Below are 18,411 nucleotides of genomic sequence, written 5' to 3'. Positions count from 1 at the left end.
CTCGCGCCCGCGGAGAAATTGGTACGGAACCTCCGCGGGCTATCTGGGCAGTACCCGCGCCCGCGGCATCAGGGACCCGCGCCCGCGGCAGTGACACCCGCGCCCGCGGCTAATCCCCTGCTCCCAAAGACTGATCAGGGGGGCTGCGGTCTCTCTATTTTACCCGCGCCCGCGGAGAGCCCCCGGGGCAACCGCGGCAAGTTCCTGCCAAGATTTGGTACTTTTAAGCAACTTGGGCCCGCGCCCGCGGCCTGCTGGAATTGCCTTGGAGTCCTCTCTGAGGCCTCTCCAAGGCCTCTCTAAGCGCTCTCTAGCCAAATGCTTCTTCCTTGCTTGATCATTGAGGTCCCGAATTGAATCCTTTGCCAAGGTGATTCTCACAATACCTACACAAGTAAACAAAGGAAGGAAATAAAAGGGAAAAAGAGCCAAATAAAGGAAAACACGAAAAAAAAAAAACACGAGAATCATAAAGAAAAGAGGAAAAGGAGAAACTAAAGGAAAAAGGACCAAAATTAAGAGAAGAAAGCATGAAAAAGGGAAATAAATAACCTAAAAGACTACCCTATGAGTGCCATAAATGACACTCATTAGAATTGCAGAAAATTATCCAAATAATAATCTTAACCCCCCACAAAATTAAAGCTTGGAAAATGTGGCAACTGACGCAATTATCACAAATTTCTTACAAAAGTGACAACTAATAAGAAAGGTATCGGATAATGAAAAATAAAAATCCAATTCCAAAATTAGAACTTAAAAAAATAATAAATAAATAAAATGAGCCTATGAGCATTTCGAAATTCTTCCAAATTCAATATACGATTACAAATGATCCAAATATATTTAACTAATGACCTAATAAAATCTTCACATCTATACTAAGACATCTTGAAACAGAGAAACATGAGAAAGAATGATACCGAGACATCAAGCACACAACGAAATTGAAGCAGATAAATAAGCCAAGTCAAAACTAGAACAAGTGAAAGCGAAGATTTATTTTACAAAAAGCTACATGAATTAGGAACATTACATGGCAAATTACAAGTGTCAGAGAAAACAAAATTCATCCGAAATAGTTTATACAAGGCACTTACAGTTATTCAGTTATGACTGAACATAAAACTCAAGGGAAGGATATCAAGAATTCAAGACATAATACAACTCCAAAAAGGAAAAAATGAATGTATTCACAGTAACAAACACCACATCAAGTTATAATTTGTGCTATAGGGTGAAAAAGTTTAAAGTTGTATCTTGTATAACTAGTAAACCTTTACTGAAGTAAAAATGAACCAAACTGAGAAGTCTGTAGAACTTTGGATTGGTGAATTTCACACAGCATGCTCATATGTTCACCATTAGACAAAGTATGTATCTACTATTATTTTGTCATGCTTTCAATCAAGAGCATGGGGGAGGATAAACATAGAGGCTAATGTTTTAGAATAGTAGGGAGTCAAAGGGTTGACGGCATCAAGCACAAGTTTGTTAGCAAATGCCTTGGTGACACCTCAAGATGCTCTGAATGCTAGGCATCCAAATTTGATATTAGTTCTTAATGAAATTGAAATCACAACTCCGGACTCAAGAATTTCTTTCTTCTTTAATACAATAGTATATTATGTAGTATATAATCATTAAATCAAATGGATTTGATGACAAGATTTGGTATATTACGTAGTATAAAATCATTAAATCAAATACTTTGATTAAAAATCCAATTCCAAAATTAGAGCTTTAAAAAATAATAAATAATCTTGTTAGAAGTGGTGGTTTTGGCAGTAGTAGGAATAGCAGCAGTAGCCTGAATATCAAACACCATTCCTCCGATTATAACTGGTTTTGCCTTAGATTTCTACATCTCTTTCGCCCACAATTACTTGGATTCTCAACAAGCTTATGAGGAATCAATTCAGAAAAGAAATGTATTAAATTAAATTAGAAAGATTAGTCAACAAAGATCAAATTACAAGGTAACAAAAATCTGCAATAATTGAAAAGACGAAGGAAAAACAAAAATCCCAAACTCATTAAATACTTCGACCAATTCAGATGCATGCAAATTTTAGTATGAAAATAGTGAAATTAAACATTTGAATAGGCAAATACAACATCAAATTAAGAAATTATCAACAAGATTTGAAAGGGGAATTGAAACCCTAACTTTAACTAGCTCAAATTCTTGTTGATAATGGAAAGGAAAGGAACCTAAACGAACCCTAACCTTAACTTAAAGGTGGAAGCCGTCGAGGATGGAGGCTTAAGGTGGCAATTGCTAGCACGGGCTGTTGCGACGGAGGGAGGCTGTGGTAGACGAGGGCTACAGTGGAGCATTGGGAGCAAGAAAAAAGTAGTGGTAGAAAAGACAGTGAAAGCTTGAGAGACGAATAAATATGAGTGAGAAAGAAAGTTGTGAGGTTGTCAGTCTAGTCACTGAGGGTTTATTTTATTAAAAGTATTTGATAAAAATATTGAGAATATTAAATTAAGTGTTTTTTTCAAAAAAAAATAAATAAATAAACTAAAATAAAATAAATGTTACAACCAAATTCTACCTAATATCAAAGTGTTACCATAAAGTGTTACATAATATTAAAGTGTTACCATAAAGTGTTACATAATATTAAAGTGTTACCAAAAAATGTTACTTAATGCCACAATGTTACAAAAGTGTTACCTATAAAACAAACAATCATAAATGTTGTAAAGTGTTACTAATGGGTGTTATTTAAGCCCAATTTTGTAGTAGTGTTTGTTGCTGCCAAACTTGGAAGACATTGGACTATAGTGACAGATAAACTTGCAGTAGGAGATTGAGTGTCTATCAATTTATGCTTCTCTAATTTGAGTAGCCTAATTAATGATTCTGCATAAAGCAATTTAGGGAAATCAATTTAAACTAAAAGGAATGATCTTCCTATCTGTGCAATATAGCTGCGAGAGCTTATAACATAACAACATGCAATCAATACTACTGCTTGGACAAGGTATATTTAGTAAAGACTTTCTTGGCAACCTGTAAAATAACAACATGTAATGTAATTTAAATTTTTCTTATAAAGTGAAGAACTAACACATACATATAAATACATAGAATACAATGTATCAACTAATTGTAAAAAGCAAGTGTAAAAGAATAAACCCATGTTTTAGGCTTGGTATGTAAAGTTGCTCTGAATACATTCCTTTCGTGCAATATAATGTGTAATAATTGGATGAAACCTTGAAAAGGCCGAAAAGACAAATAATTATACATTGATATACAATTAGGATTCAAAGTAAACCATACACATGTAGGACTTTAAATACTCTAAGCGGAATTTCATGAATCACATTCATAAGCATCTAATAACCAAGATCATTGCATAACACATAAAGAACATATAATTGTACCTTTGAAGCGTGATTCCACGTGCAATCGAGCAAGAACAATGGGATATAAAGAACCCCAAGCGTGATTCCTCTACTTAGTCCACGGGCACAAGTTAAACCTCCACTAATGCTAGTTAATTGTGATTAAACGCTTCAATCAACCTTCAACGGAGAAGACATGAATGAATGAGCCACGGACCACCACCACCATCGTGAGCAACCACCTTTCTTGGGTGGTCCGTACCCTACGGACAAAGGGGAGGAAGAGAGAGGGGTTAGGGTGTTTGGTTGCTTGCTTCACAATTCACTGTATAGGTAAATTATGACTTATGTCAACCCTAGGCATGGCCTTTATTTATATATCACATATATAATTAGAGTCCATGTGATGCCCAAACACTCAACCCAATTCAAACTACACTAGCCATACTCCTTACATGGCTTGTCATATCCTCATGAGGCCCATTTATGGGCCTCTTAGTTGTTTAACCCAATACCCTTGTTGTGTGACCTCATAGGATCCATTCTATTGGGCTTTGGACTATTTAACTAGCCCAAAGATTATTTGTCATATCTAGCACCAAACAATGACGACCCAAAAAAATGAACTTATTATCTCCATAATAATGATCCTTGATATATCTAGTAATTGCACTTATCGAAGACATAATTCCTTCAATCTTCCACTTGTCTGAGACAGGTGCGCAGTATTCAAATTCCTTAAGTCAATGTGTGTTTGTAGACACCCAAATGTGTCTCCCCAAAACCAAACCCAGTGATGAATACCTTTCATGTCATTTGATTATCGAACAAAGCGAAAGTGTGAAAAGTCTAGTGATGAGAATGTTTTTATTAAAATATCTCTTCTTTCTGTTTTTGAAAATATTTCTTTTCTCACCCTATTTTATGAAAACGTGCATTCCAATTTAGTTTGGTCCATGATCAGGGTCCAATAATAGTGTAGTTGGATGGGGCTTGAAAATCCTTTCCAACGATATATTATAAGCCCAATTCCGATGAATAATGAGGAAGTTATGGCCAAAATACTAAACTGGGCCCAAACCGGATTTTACCTACGACCCAATGATCATGTGGAGGGTCCAAAGGTTTAATCCTACTCCTAAACTAATTAGGATTAATTAGAAGCTTCTACGAGTTTCTAAAAGATCTTAATTATCCTTTTTTGAAAAGATAAAATCTAGGAATTTGAAATTGAATAAAAACTTTCCTTTTTAAAAAAACTTTCCTTTTTTAAGTCCTAATTCTATTTGAATTTAAAGATTTTTAAAGACGGTCAGATATTACTTTCGTGCCTCATAATTTTTATCCAAATCTTATATGGTTCGATAGATCTTGAAATTATCTTTTCAATCATATATTATAATATTAATTTCGAGCTATAACGAAAAAGATATAAAAGGAATACGAAACTCTATCCAAAACTGACACCCTTCCACTATTTCGGCCATATCTTTTTATCTATAAAGATTTTAATCTGATTTTAATTGGGTTGGAAAGTAGACTTCAAGAGATTTCCAACGAAATATTATATGACTTATTTGGACTTCTGGATCAAAAGATATGATAAAAACAAAATTCGCAAAAACTGCTGACCAACGAGTTTTATTTCGATTCGAATTCGGATTCTTTTCTTATTCTTCGACTCTCTTTTTTCCTATAAATAGAGGTCATATCTCCCTTTTTTTCAATCGTCATCTACAATCAACTCTCATCAAGAAATTCTTGATATTCTTTCTCTCTTTCTAGCCTAGCCTTTTACAAACACAATTCCACATACACGAGATCTAGAAACACCTAGCCAAGTTCGAAGTTGCCTTCGCCCTAGACGTGAAAGGTTTGATATTTCTGACGGTTTGGTCCCTAATCTCTATTTCAATTATTTAATTTGATTATTTGATTTTATATTTTCCTTAAAGTTACTAACGCGTGTATTTTGTTATTAGAAAGAGGTACGAGGCATCAAAGTATGTAATCTTATTGCTCTATTCTTGTAGAAAGCATGTTTAAATTTGTTTAATTCCTAGTATCATGTTAGGATGTTTCTGTTGCTTTCTAGTATCATGTTTAGGGTGCCTTTTACTCTTTTCTAATATCATGTTAGTACCATGTTAGGTTTAAAGCTTTGATCTTTATTGCTTAGTGACATGCTAGGATTTGTTATTCATCTTGTTAGTATCATGCCTAGGATCTTGCTAATAATATTATGCTTTAACATGATTATTTTAATTTTAATTGTTATTATGATTATGATAATTATTATGATTTATGATTATCATGTTGCTTGATATTTATATATTTGTTGTTGCTTGATCACGCCTTTTATGCATGCCTAAGGGAATTTGTACTTGTAATCACGCTTAATAAGATAATTAATAATCTTGTTTAGGCTAATATGATTATAATTCAAGTGATCGCCAATGATAGTTTTGCTTGTGTATTAATAATCAACCAACATAGATAAACAGGTTTAAGGTTAACCTATTGATTGCATGTTAGTCAGAAAGCGCACATGAATACGAGAAGAATGAAGTAGAGGCCTATTTAGGGCAGGTTCAATCTCTTTTAGGTTGGATTTGTACCTTCATCCCTGAACCCTATTTGGTTCAAGACCTTTTGGAGTTGACGATCTCATGGATCGTTAAGGGGTGTAATCTTCACCTTGTGAATGGTTTACAAGTTCCTAAAACTTGTTGGCGACTCTTTTGCTCTAGCTTCCTTCCCTTTGGAAGTCACCATGCTTAAGTGTATGATCACAGTGGAGTTCAAGCTTGGGGTTAATGCTTGAAATATTCCCTACAGTTTGTGGCGACTCCACTGGGGAGGATTTCTATTTTAATTCCTGAAATTTATTTCGGGAATGATTTAGAATGAGTGGATGAGACTCGAAAAGTTCTAAGTATTTCATGTGCGTAATTTTGATTAGCATTATTGTCATATGCATAAAAAAGGTCCTCATTGGATAGACCATTCGAAATGAGTCAAAAACATAGGATTTTTACACGTAGGAAACTTGAGAAATATCTTTCACAACTAGAATTGAAATAATACTGCGAAATCTGGAAAACTCTAAGAACGTAGATACCTACTGAGGCATGTAGGAACTAGCGTCTAGAAAACAAGGCTTATCACCTGTAAAGTGCTTCTGTCGCCTGGCGACAGTTCTGTCGCTTGGCGACAAGGGTACTTTTGCGGCGACAGTCCCTGTAGTCCGGCGCCAAGTTCTTCCAATACCGAGCCAGAACTCTGCCTTCTTGTTTTGACCATTTCTAACACTGTTGGCTCGATTCTACTTCCTGATTGAGTTTTTCTCTCTTTTCTAAAACCCATATGTGTTCTACATATGGACATAACCCTCTGGGGGTTCACGCTCCATCTACCCAATCGAACGCTCCTGGCAACGACGGGTACATCCAAGTTTGTGAATCCACCAAACCATGGAAGCGAGTTTAACTCGCGGGGTCCCATCCACTCGCGCCAACCCTTCCAAAGGTAAGGCTTCCGCGCGGTGCATCCGGACTCATAACCATGGACCCTCTTTTACTAACCCATATCCTGAACTTTAGAGAACTAGAGCCATGGTTAGGTTGCAAACTCATTGCATCATGTTGTGACTACTTGACTACTTGTGCATTATTTGCTTGTGCATACTTACATGTGATTAAACTAACCGTTTGGTTTGACTTGTAATTATGAATATGCTTAAATAAACTAAACAATGACTAAAAGACTTTGCTTAATTAATTGATTAATTAATTTGAGCAAATAAATATGTCTAAAATCGAGTCATAGTTCCTTTGAGTCAACCCGGATTTTTTATTCCCGTATACTGCACAAACGTCAACTTGTTTTGGTCATAGCTGGAGTTCTAGGAAGATTTATGAGTCTTACAACCTATGGATCTGTAGCCCCGAGTTTTACCTTTTATTTGGAATTGGTTTCGTCCAATTCAGAGTCACAAATAAAAAGTTATGACTAAAATACCACAGCCTGTCCAGTTTAATGCATATATGTGAGGTCTTAACTTAGTCTTTGCTTGAGTCTAGTCACATAGTCTAGCCACATGGTCATGACACGAGTCTTAACATGTCACCTACACTCACTAGTCGTAGCACACACTTTACATAGTCACCATGAACATGTCTTAGGTTCATGCATGAGTCGGTTTTTCCGTCATTTGAGTTGGGGGTACATTCTATTCTTAATTTTTTTTTCATATCTCTCCATCTACATCATCTTTCCATTCTCTACATGTTTTCCCCATGTCACAATATTCATTCTTCCTACCTTCTTCCATCTATTGCATGTTGAATAGAGTCGAGCCAAATAATTAACAACGAATATCCCTTAATTTCCCTTTCCACAGTACTTGGTCAAGGAGAGAAGGACGATTAATCAAAGACAACACCTTTATTCAAGTTCAACTTTTTGATAAGCCAATCGGTCGAAAAAAGGAAAGCTAAGAAGATAATGGCAAGTCAGGAAGAAGTCAACGAACTCAAGGGACAAGTGGCTAACATGGATGAAATGTTGAAGAATCTGACTCTCCAATCAATGACCCTGTGAGACAACAACAAATGGAGCTCATGTAAGAAAGTTTGAGCAGATTATCCAATGACTATAGATTCCAGGGCATTAGCTCACAAGGGGTCTCGGTGGACAAGGATCTTCTTCCGCAGAAGTTCAATGCCAACGACATCTCGAAATTCAAGGCAATGGATAACCCTTATTTTCATTTAAGAGCCTTTGAGACTGAAATGAATATTAAGGGAATAGATAAGAAAGCTTTTCATTCTGTGTTTTCTCTATCTTTAGAAACCGTTTGTCAGCAATGGTACTTTTCTCTTGATAAAGAGAAAACCTCTACTTGGGATGCTATTGTAAACACTTTCATTGATTAGATATAAATGTAATATTCAAGTCGAAACCGATTATAGACAACTTGAGATGCTAAGACAAAAAGAGAATGAAGGCTTTACTTCTTTCTTTAATAAGTGGAGGGAAATTTTCGCTAAGATGATTGAGTTGCCCTCCGAAAAAGAATCTGTGAGGATGTTTATCAAGAACCTCTAAGAGAAGTATTCAAAACATTTAAAGTATCAACATAATTTGAATACTTTCAAGGCCGTCTATGATATCGGTATTGAAATCGAAGATGACCTCACAAAGCAAAAAGCTACTAACAATAGTAACCACAGTGGCTGGAAAGGAAAGAAGAACGAGAATCCTTCTTCTTCTGGAAACGCCCACTCTAGTAATAATGTTAGCACCTTTGACAATAACGGTGTCTTTGCTATGGGTAATCAAGGATACAAAAAGAAACCCAGGAGAGAGTTCACACCCATTGGAATGACCTACGATGCTGCTTTCGATCGTCTCTACGATCGAGGATTAATCAAACCCATTGGCCCTACCGAGGATCCAATGCCAGAAAAGCAATCTTCAAGATGGGATCCCAATTCCTATTGCAATTACCATCAAGGAAATGGTCATACCACCGATGAATGCTACAGGTTTCAAAATCTCATAGAAGCAAACAAGATCCCATTGCCTCTAGCTAGCGAGAAGACTGGGTGATGTTGAAGCAAACGACACAAGACAAAAGGCGAACGTCAAAGACAAGATTTCATGACCTCTTTTTCTATTTCTTTTTCATTTTTTCCTTTCCCCAATAAGTCTAGCATAGGCACCTTTCTTAGATTTATTTTGTAGGTTTTTTTTCTTTTTCCCTATAATAAAATAAGCATTTATTCTTTCATATGATCATTTCATTACATTGCATTAAAAAAAAATAAAAAAATAAAAAAATGCCGAACTAAGCACAAGGTATACCAATGATTTGAGGCACCCCCTTGTAGCCACATCATATCACCTCTCACCCTTTTAAATATACAATCCTTTTTTGATAAACCACTTTGAGCCTCATCTAACAATAGACCTTTCATTTTTCAACTCATATCTACCTATCCTTGGGATGGGATGGTGTGCAACTTACGCAATTTTCAATTTCATAAAAAGCTTGAGTGACTTTAAAAGATTAAAATAGCAAGATAGAAACAATAAAAGTGTACAAAAGGGCAAGTGTTCCAATATCTTTGACATGAACATGTCTTTGATATGAACACCTCTCAGATTGCGTTTCTTATCGAGTGCTCGGTACCGTGCCTGAGAAACATGAATGCCAAGTGAGTGATAGACCGCATGATCAGGATTGCCCACACTTATAAAAATAAAAAAAATGCAAAAGCAAAAAAAGAAAAAAGAGTTAAAACACTCAAGCATAAAAATACAAAGATTCAAAAGCAAGGTTGCACACCTTGGGGGCTTACCTAGGGTGTTGATCCTTTATCCCCCTCTTCTTCAAACCTTTAGCCTAACCACGTTACAACCCTTAAAAGACCTTTATGAGGTATACACACTTGTGCGAGGTTCGGCTAGAGCTACGTTCGGCCTGATTCCTAACGGATACGTAGGCAACCTCACGTCGAGGTGCGGCCGTAATAAACATGCATTCATATTCACATTCACACACTCACACCATGATCATATCAAAGGATCTCCAATGCTCATCCTTTTCCATTTAGAGCTAGACTTGGGGGCTTGATCCCTACATTATTAGCCTACCCAGCCTAAGAGTCACCACCATTTGACTCTTTTCAATATATTTTTCCACACACTTAGCCCTTGCGGCCTAACTTTAGTGTCACTTTCACACACTACACAGATACATGACCAAATAGTCTTTCCCTTAGGAACCATTTGTCATGAAATCTTAACACAACGTTGGAGCATACTTTGTCATAACAAAATCACTCATCATTCATCATTGCATCACAAAGTATGAAGTACTTAGCCTCCGCGCCTAAGTTACCTAAATACTTTCATTATCAAGTCAACTAGGATAGTCTAATATGTTACAATCCTTGTACTATGAGAGACAACATTAACAGAATAAGATCATTCAACATGCACCTTCAAAAACTTCGCTTCTTTCTTTTTTCGCATCTTTCTTTTTCAGGAGAAAGTCGGTATCCTCCACAAAAATGACGGAAATTTTTGCTTTTTTTGCATTTTCGAGTCGCACGATCACATTACAATGCACACACGAGTCATGTACACATTGAGTCATGTCGTGTTATCACATCGAGTTAAGTCTACGCACACAAGTCGATTTGAGTACATCAAGTTACACGTCGAGTCAAGCAACACTAAGTCTTAGGTCAACCCTAAAGAAAGATAAGCAAAGTCCTATAGTCCAAAATATAAATGCAGGTACATTTCAGTGAGCAAGAACATTCCCGGATTTTTTCGAAAAACCGCGAATGAAAACCTGACTCCAGCGTCAGACGACAAGGCTGTCGCTTGGCGACAAAATCTGTCGCCTGACGACAGAGCGAGGACGCGGCTACAACGGTTTCCAGCATGCGCCAGAGCAGCAATGAGATGCGTGGTCCCATATTGGATTATGCGGACCTCATACAGCAATTTCGGGTTCCTTGGTACGCTAGTTAGCCCCTATAAGTCTATAGTTCGATCATGCATCATTCATGCATATCCATGAGATTGACCGAGCATCATCACTATGCCCCTATAGCCCGTGAAGCTGCGCTATCCAATCAATCTTACATCCTAGTCCATTTATTGAAATCATTTATGTCCACTTTAATGATTCCGAACTAGGAACTTAAATAATATATGGATTTTGTTCACCTGTGGGGTTTCATTCACCAGGTCATCAACCTGATGAGCCCATCAATCCATAATTATTTTGGACATTTTATTTAACATTAAAACCATAATTAAATAAGATTGAAACTTTGTTTCAATTGATAAACATAATTCTGCAAGTTAATGTATTACTTATGTAATATGCTTTCTCAAAACATATATACAACTTAAATTACATAAATTACTTCAATCCAAGAACCTTAGTATGACTCTCATACCTTGGTCATGGAAGGGGTTTAGTAAGTACAATTCATGAGACATTCTCATAAATATGAATTTTGCAACTTCTAAATTTTATAATAATATTCATCTCTATACACTAAGAATTTTCCTTCGCCCTTTCGCAAGGAACTTAGGAATTTCTAATTTTTATTCCAATGTTACATTGGATTTCGATTGAAATCAATCATCACTTGTCCTTAAAACACGTGAATCAAATAGACGAGTATAGTCCATGACATGTATGATGTACCCTTTGCAAATTGCATAAGGAGCATCACTCAAAACCTTAATTTCATCAACCTTTCTCAAAGCATTGAATCTTGTTAAGCTTTGTGTCATATTACATGGGATTGAAACTCTTTTCAATATAATGTTGAACCTTATAAGAATCTTATCAATATAAGCTTCTTAACCAAGCTCAAACATCCTTCAAGACTTATCTTTGTAGATCTCGAATCCCAAATGTACTCATCAATATCCTCTTCAAGGTTTTTCATACAAAATGCATTAGCCATTACTTGACTCTCCAAGCAATGAATAATTGCTCTTTATACTAGACCAAGAAGACTTTATAGCTCCCACTAAAACATCTTGTGTACATAAAATCTTCATTTTATGAGAACATCAAACAATTTTGATTAACTCACAAAATCAAGAACATTAATCAACTCCATGATGCTAACTTCAATCCATTAAAGGATCTTTTATGCATCCTCGAGATTATTGGATTTTCAAAATCATTCTGATTGCATCATATACAAATCTTCTTTCATGAATAATTTCAAGAAAGTGTTTTGAAATCCATCTACCAAATATCATAAGGTAGAAACCACTAGGATATCTTTAATAGATCTTTACAACGTGACTAATGTAAAGGTTTCATCGTAGTCATAGTCATACTATGAAGTAGTTGAATCCTTTACCAAGTCTTTGCTTTAGTTAGAAAACATTTTTCTTTCTTGTCTGTTTTGCTTATAATGGGTCTCACCCAATTAGGCAAATTAATCAAGTGTCATGCACTTGCTTATGAACTTAGAATCTATTTCAGATTTCCTGGTTTTTAAACCACTTGGAGTTATAACTTGTCAAATCATCTTTATTACTTGCATAATCATCATGTTCCAAAATAAATATTTTAGAACTCTTAGTCAATATGAAATCATATTTCTTTGGCTAAGTTTTAGGTATGCTAGTCATCATTGTGGGTTTTTATGCAACAATTGAAACTCATACAACAACTTTGTTTAGTTTTCAATGAGAAACGACAATAGAGGATGTGCACTTGGAATGTACTACCTTCGACACATGGTTATTATTCCCATTAAACTTAATGAGACCTCGCGTTGTCATTTGTAACATGACGTGAATCATGCTCATATTGTTGCTTTCATTCGATTACTTCTCGAATTTCTTCAAGATTTTCGAATTCACTTTTCTTGAACTCTTTCAAGGCTCTCAAACATTTTGAGATTCTTATACTCCTACTTGCCTTTTAAAGAGGCACATTTAGCATAGGGTGAACCAACCATAGTTTGAACCATGTTTGTTTGTTGCTTTTCTCGAACTCTTTCGAGATTTATACTACTCCCACTTGACCTTATGGAAATGACATCTTTTCCATAAGGGCATTTACTTGAGCAACAAATATTTTATGCTAAGTATGACTTGTGTAGTAGTACCCCGTGCTCTATATAAGAATTGAACGTGTATCAAATGATTTAATATAACTTTTATTCCTTGCTTTGTAGAAAGACTTTATAAGAACTTTCCTTATCCATATCACATATGAAGCCTTTGCTACATTTTGATTTGACATATGTAGTTTTATTTAGTGTTGTAGCTTATCTTAAAAGTATATCCCCTAAAGAATGGTTGGAAGATTGGGTATTTTCATCCATTATCAAAATATATCCCATATAGATTGATAGCTCCTTCTAAAGAAACTTTATAAGGTTTTCTTTCGGAGTTTGTTGTAAAACGATTTCACAACTCTTGGATGTTTATCAAGATCTTGGCTCAAATTCTCATTATTACGATCACATCGCAATATTTTGAATATATTGCCAAGTAAATGTCTTGACTCAAACTTTCACCATTCCAATAATATTGTGGTGTATTTATTATCTTGTCAAGTTGATTCTGAACTTCATACTAGACTTTTGAACTTTTCAAAATTTTCACACTTTAGCTTCAACTAAGTACAAGTGATCATATCACAAATGAAGTTTCATTGTCCGTCTCTAGCCTTTGAACCTTTGGTTTTCTTACATTGATATGTATTCGACCTTGAGTTCACATCATCATTTCTCTAAATGGTGACTTTGTCAAGATTTTCAAATTAGAATGACATTTACATATATCAATGGATTTATAATCTAATGATATTGAAAGTCCATCCCTTTGGATCTTCCGCATGCAATTTTCATTTTCATTCGAATTAATTGACATTTTAGAGACAATTTATATATATAGAACTGGTTCATCTTTATCTATCATATAGAACTTTTAAACCTATTTAGCTTTTCAAAACACATCGTGACTCAATAAAGCATAGAATAACATTTACTCCATGTTTTTGAATCTTCAATGCTTAGTCATTACTAACATTGAATGGGTATGTTTTGATAATGACAAGAATAAATAACATTTATTTAATTCTAGTCAATTACTAGGTTAGGTGAAATATAGGTTTTACTTGTAAAGTTGCAACTTTTGCTTCCAGACTTGTAGATTCTACTTGTGAAGTAGCAACATTTGCTTCTAAACTTGTAGATTTATTTCTCCCTAAGCTATACTTCTTCATTTAGTTCAACCACATTCGCAATGAGAGAGAACTAAACATGACATCACATGTCCAAGAAGTAGTAATATGCTAGATCAATTTCTATAATATACTTCTTAAATTGGAACATTTCCATTCTTTTACCTTCCAACTGTATGAGGTTGTTTCTAATCAATTGGAATTAGTCCATTTAATTGGAAACATTTGTTGTTCACAACAACTTTTAACATATAAGTAGTTTTAGGTTTTAGAACTAGCAACTTGCTTGCATTTCTTGGCCTATAACTTTTTAATGCAATCCTCATATATTCTTAAAGCTTTCCCTTTGAGCCACTTAGAACACTTCTCTTAGGTTCAAAATGATGCTTGCTTAACTTCTTTAAGCACTTTTCATGATTTTGCTAAGTCTTAATCAATCATTATTCATATTAGAGTTTAATCAAATATTTAACTCTAGATGAAATGGATGAAGAATAATGTCATTTGATCAACTTTTGAACATAGAGACTTCCAATCACTTTATTATAATCAATCATATTGAAGATAAGATATTTTATTGGATTTATGTACTTGTCTTTTAGAGGGTTTGTACCTCCCATCTCATTATATCCCTTGAAAAACTTTTCAAAATGAAGATGTGTTGGCATTTTACTCAAACATTTTGAATAAAACCAACCTTAGACATGTGACATGGGTTTCTAAAACTTGCCTTTTAGAACCATCTTAGCAAAATTGGAATATAGGTTTATGGATTATCTTTTAACCTTTTGAGAACGTTTCTCAATTTTATTTTCAATCAAGGAGATTATATATTATAATAAAATTAGAACGAAATATTACTTGTAAATAAACGCAAAATTCAATTATGTTTATCTATAAAGCACCTAAATTAAGGTTATAGGCTACTTTAACACTTTATTCATAATATGTGTCCCAATTGAATTAAGTGATTCCAAGATCTTTTATTCGTGTAATTAGTTGACCGGCCTGAGGCCCTACCATCAAGCATTACATTTTCACGGTGAGTAAACTCTTTACTGATTGCGATTCCTGCAACTCTTGGTTGAATAATTAACCATCACATGTTAATTATTACCCTTTGCTTCAAGGTTCTAAACGCTTTAGGTTACCTTGTTAAGCATAACCAATTAAATATATAGAACGTGATCTACCCCAAATTACCCAAGATAACAAGAGACACTCTGCTGAGGCCAATCCATCACTTACGATCGAAGGATTGTTGGGTATCTAATTGGAAAAGCAAACTCAATATTTCCGGGACCTAGATTTATTATGTTGTGATTATTTAGTGAACTCTAGCGCATCATCAATCAACATAAATAAAATCTAACATGCATAATCTACTAATGCATAAATAAAATGACATAGTATGGCCCCTTAATCCTAGAAAACTAATAAAGCAAAACTCCCACTTAAACCTTCATGGATCTCATCCATCTAGCTCCTTTGGGCCTTCACTCCATTGGCTTCTTGGGTCAACTACAACCTGTAATACTATTTCATTCTATTCTATCTACTGCTTAAATAAAATAAAATAAATTACAAAAATACTTAACGGTACGCAGACCGTATTTAGATTACAAAAATACGAAATGATGCGCAGATCGTATTTAGAATCCATGGGCCATACTAGTCTATATATAGCAATAAATAACATCATATATTATAAAGTGCCATATAATAAATCACTCATCATGCTTTCCTAAACTAAAACATCGAATGTTCATAATTGAGGAAACATGGCATCTTAATATCTCATATTTTATTGAGTTACCGCAATTATATAATATCATATATTATTCATTACCAATCATAAAATATCATATATTCTATCTTAGGTATGAGATAGAATCAAATCTTATTTTAATTATGGAAGATAAATCTTATTTATTTTCCATGATTATCCTAACTAATTTAGGAGATTCTATCCTAATTGCCTAGCCAATCACAATATTTTAAATCAATTATTATCCTAAAATAATTATGGGATAATCACATTATTTAAATCAATTATTATCCTTTTTGAATATTCTTAGAATATCCTAACCAATCTTATCCAAAATTAACCAATATAATTATGGATAATTATCAAAATTAAGACTTTAAATATGGATAATATCAAATTAGTCAACTTTTGAAAATTTGCTTTTATCCCAAAATAAAAACTGATTTTATCTTGAAATATTTTTAAAACAAAAAAAAAATTTATTGAAAAATCGTGCACTAGCCACCGTGGTGTGGCTAGCCTAAGCCAGCCACAGTGGCCGTACACATGACGGTGTACGTTGTTAAACGAGCGGTGCAGCAGCAGCGGCAGTAGTGCCGCGCAAAACCTTGCACGGTGCTACTGCTGTTGTTTGCTCTTGGACCCTTGCTGCCCCGCGCCTGTTCTCCCTCTTGGACCACCATCGGCGGCAGCCGCTGTGGCTGCGCCACCCAGCCGCAGCTGCCGCCTGAAATCAGCCTTAGATATCTTTTTTTTTATTTGATATCAATTTTAATTAACAAGTTTTGTTAAATAAAATTAATGTGGTCCATGATAAATTAAAACATAACTTTTATGTTAATTCATCCAATTAAAATTAAATTCACAATCTAATTTTAAAATCTAGGGTTCTTCATGAAAAATAATCCCCAATTTAATTTAACTCTTAAATTAAATCACTGATCATGCAAAATTCACAATTTATACATGAAATTAACTAGATTAAATTCATGAAGCATAAAACAATCGAAATCGAACAAAAACAAGCACAAAAATCAGATTTTAGGGCTTTAATGGTTCGAAATTTTCGAAAAAAATTAGGGTTAGGGTTCGAAAAATTAGGGTTAGGGTTCGAAAAATTTGAAATCAATAGGGCTAAAATTCGATCCTCTTTATGGCTATTTTGAGCGAATTAAATCACATTTAATCAATTCTAAAATTTAAATCACATTTAATATAATAATTGACCCATAATTAAATTATTCTCCCTCTTAATTGAATTAAAATTGTGGACATCAAAGATTATTGTCAATATGCGTAAATGCAATAGGCTAACGGATACCACTGTAGGATTTTAGATACTCTAAGCGAAATTTCATGAATCACATTCATAAGCATCTAATAACCAAGATCATTGCATAACACATAAAGAACATATAATTGTACCTTTGAAGCGTGATTCCACGTGCAATCGAGCAAGAACAATGGGAGATAAAGAACCCCAAGCGTGATTCCTCTACTTAGTCCACGGGCACAAGTTAAACCTCCACTAATGCTAGTTAATTGTGATTGAACGTTTCAATCAACCTTCAACGGAGAAGACAGGAATGAATGAGCCACGAACCACCACCACCACCACCACCGTGAGCAACCACCTTGCTTGGGTGGTCCGTACCCTACGGACAAAGGGGAGGAAGAGAGAGGGGTTAGGGTGTTTGGTTGCTTGCTTCACAATTCACTGCATGGGTAAATTATGACTTATGTCAACCCTAGGCATGGCCTCTATTTATATATCACATATATAATTAGAGTCCATGTGAATCCCAAACACTCAACCCAATTCAAACTACACTAGCCCTACTTCTTACATGGCTTGTCATATCCTCATGAGGCCCATTAATGGACCTCTTAGTTGTTTAACCCAATACCCTTGTTGTGTGACCTCATAGGATCCATTCTATTGGGCTTTGGACTATTTAACTAGCCTAAAGATCATTTGTCATATCTAGCACCAAACAATGACAACCCAAAAGAATGAAATTATTATCTCCATAATAGTGATCCTTGATATATCTAGTAATTTCACTTATCAAAGACATAATTCCTTCAACACACTCCACAAACTCAACCTACAATATTAGAGTTCCTTAATACAGCAGAAAGTGTATGTAAAATTTAAATTCAAGCCTTTATAGTTAGCAAAATAAAGGAACATATTCATTCATTAAATAATAAAACATACGCCATTTCAGTCACAATGGCATTGCATACGGCTACAATATAATATTTCATGGAAAATTTAGATCGCGCACTCTAATGCAGTTTCATAATACCTATATACATACTATGATGATTACACACTATACCAGAGAACAGTTCTTTTCTGGTTAGTAAATTGAAAAGGCCTCATGCAATTACCCTCCTGGACCTAATACTATTCTTGTATGACATCTTCATATCAAAGCTGACCAAAACACATGAGGCAGAAGTAGTCATCCTAAAGCAACATTCAAAATAAAACTCCATCACTAATAACAACTTTCTATAAATCTAAATT

The sequence above is a fragment of the Chenopodium album genome, chromosome 18, assembly GCF_948465745.1.
Source record: "Chenopodium album chromosome 18, dcCheAlbu1.1, whole genome shotgun sequence".
In the NCBI taxonomy this organism is placed as follows: Eukaryota; Viridiplantae; Streptophyta; class Magnoliopsida; order Caryophyllales; family Amaranthaceae; genus Chenopodium; species Chenopodium album.
The sequence above is the reverse complement of the archived record's forward strand: the minus strand, read 5'-3'. Positions refer to the sequence as shown.